This window comes from Cibotium barometz, chromosome 62 (genome assembly GCF_041138505.1).
Source record: "Cibotium barometz isolate CiBa-2024 chromosome 62, ASM4113850v1, whole genome shotgun sequence".
NCBI lineage: Eukaryota > Viridiplantae > Streptophyta > Polypodiopsida > Cyatheales > Cibotiaceae > Cibotium > Cibotium barometz.
The window spans coordinates 17032870-17035645 of record NC_141107.1 but is presented as its reverse complement, the minus strand read 5'-3'; the positions used below and the strand labels follow the sequence as shown (position 1 = coordinate 17035645).

The following is a 2776-nucleotide window of genomic DNA, read 5'->3' as shown; positions in this document are numbered from 1 at the left end:
TCTTAGATCTTTTTCCTACAGCCAAGCCCTGGATCACCATGTATCAGATCTCCAGGATCGCTTATGATCGTTACTTGTCCTACCAAAGTCGAACAGAACAATGCACAAAGTGCTCTTCTATGGAAAACTTAACATCTGAAGTATCTGCGTTTGAGTATTTCTTGCCGTTTTGCTTTAGATTTAAATTTCTTCTACACGTTTATGCGCATCTCAGATATTTTAGGAACATGTCTTCTGAATATTGATATGGAGTATAATATCGTTTTCTGAGATCATGTTAAACTTGATGTTCATGTAGATTTAGGGCCAGATCTGCTTCGTGCAGTGGGTGAATTTCTGTTGCTTTCTTTTATAGAAAGCTGCAGAATATGTGGGAAGGTTAATTTTGGATTCACATGCGTCTGAAGCCCAAAGTATGATCACATGAACGTTATATGGTGTACCTGCATCGCATACATGCCATGTTTGACTCATCAATTGCATGCCATGTGTGATAGCATGCCTCACATGCATGCATTGCATAACAATTAGAGCCTTACTCTATATCAACTTGTCTAGGATACCATATAATTGTGTGTTTTATTTAGGTTTAACAATTTCAAAATATCTTGGTACTTGTTTGTAGAACTTGCTAAGTGCTAGTCTGTGATGCAAATATCAATCAGGATTACAAAGTTTTTTCAGGCAATCAAATTTGGCTTCATGTTGTAAATCATCCCTATCGTTTTTCTAGGTGAATGGCGACATCTATATTATATTTTTAAGTAGTATGATTATTTTTTCTGATGTACATGGCTTTTCTAGTTATCGTTGCAATGGAATTTGAAAGACTTTTGCTGGTTATCTGATAATTTAAATAATGAATTTGATTATGGATTGTGGAGCTATTGTTATGGATGCTTTGGGCTCAGAGATTTCTTAGTTATTGGTTGGTAAATGAGGTAATGTGGCATTGTTGAACCTGTGTTCTGCTGGACAGCTGGCTTTCCATGTTGGACACTCAGAATTTCGATGAAGTTGATCCGGTTAGCTACATCTGTTCTCTTTAATTTTGGTTTTAACCTGAGATAGAATTTAAGTTGGAAGCTGGGATCTTTGTGGAGGAGCCAGGCTTGTGGTTTGCAGATTGGTAGGACCTGCCTTTTACTTCTCTTCTTTCCCCCTTTTTCTATATTACAAATAATTTTTAGACCATTGCACAGAGTTGACTTTACATTGAGACATTCCTATCCAAACTACTTCATAGAATGGGAAGCTTGGCTAAGGGTGGCTGCTTACTGCTGAGGCTCATTTAATCTGGCAGCTATCAACTTCCACATTGTATATTGTAAACAGCCTGCTATGCAGCAATATGGTGTGTCCTGGTGTTTGTGCATGTCCAGAGACTGCAAGCTGCTTGGGCTGGTTGTGACCTGGATAGATGGCCAGCCTCCCTATCTTCACAAGTCAATTGCTTGTTTTGGGTGGGAGCAGAGCATAGTAAGGCATGAACTTACTAGACAAGGCAGGCTGTTGGCTGGGGTGGGACTAGGGTTGGTGGCTGCAAATGAGGGTGAATGTAACATCAGAGGGGGCTTAAATATATCTAGATATGATTAAAGTGAAGAGCTTGCAGTTTTTCATCTCAATTTATTGGCTACGGCTATGTGGGCAAAGTGTATTTATTATTTCAAAATTTGAATAAACAAAGTTTGAAAATAATTGTAGAAAAAACTTGGCCATTGGGCCTACATGCTGATGATGACAGTGCCCGTGAGCTGTATACAATGCCTTGATCCTCGATGGTGCAAGTGGCAAGCATGTTGATTGACTCGCCTTGACCCTCGGTGGTGCAATTGGCAAGCATGTTGATTGACTCGCTAACTCACTGCCAATTTGGCAAACAAGTTGATATACCGTCAAATCGTTTGGCCAAAGTAACACTTAGTGAGGCACAATGAAGGCATTCAGCTCAGGGCTAGGATAGGAAATTAGATTTCTCTCTCCAATAGAGGCTTGCGAATTACCACTTGCCTTGTTTACAACAAAGTCGAGCTTGCTCGTATGTGTTAAGAAATACATGCAAGTCAAAGGAGGCCATTCGTCCTCCACTAATAACTTGACTTGACACACACGAGATTGGTAGTTCTCATGGTGCAGCCCAAACCGACCCACACTTGGGAGTAGATGACATAGATCTAAACATTGCCTAGACACGGATGAGGACCTCGTAGACATTGAGAATGAGGATGCCATAGATGCGTAACTTGATGAGGCTTTTGCACATGAGGTTTTTTATGAAACCTTCTTGGAGTTGTTTAAAAGAACCTAGACTTAAGAGAGAAAACCAACGAGATATCTTAAAAGTCCTTTGGGACATACACCACCGTTTGGGGACTCGATAGTAGTCCATCGTTTCCTATTGAGTTCTTTGAGCCGAGTAGAGTGAATTTTGACTCTACTCAACAAGATTTTGTGCGATCCGCACGAAGACATTTTGGAGCGTTTGCCATGTAATCTAGAGCAGTTGTGAACATCTTAAAAGATCTTTTAGTGTCAGTCTTTGGGGAGAGAAAAAAGAACGCAACAAAGATGCAGTCAATATATTTTTGCAAAAATGGTTTGACTTACATTACCTTAGGCGTGCTTTAGAGGTCATGGCATGAGTGGGATAGATGTTACATGATGGGCTTAACTCACACACAATATATTTCAAACTATTGAGAGAGTTTTGAAATTGAAGAAAATCGATGCATTCTAAATTCTGCATAGATTTATGCACAATGTAGAACCCAAA

The 2776-nt window shown here is 39.7% G+C and overlaps 1 protein-coding gene across 1 annotated transcript in view; it reads left to right on the top strand.

Moving 5' to 3' along the window:
• Positions 1 to 157, top strand: part of LOC147604195 (uncharacterized) — a 611-nt gene extending 454 nt beyond the window's left edge. Inside the window, exon 1 of the mRNA XM_086795586.1 lies at positions 1 to 157. This exon is cut by the window's left edge and continues 454 nt beyond it. The gene's annotated coding sequence lies outside the window, so the exon portion shown is untranslated.
• The last annotated feature ends 2619 nt before the right edge of the window (positions 158 to 2776 follow it).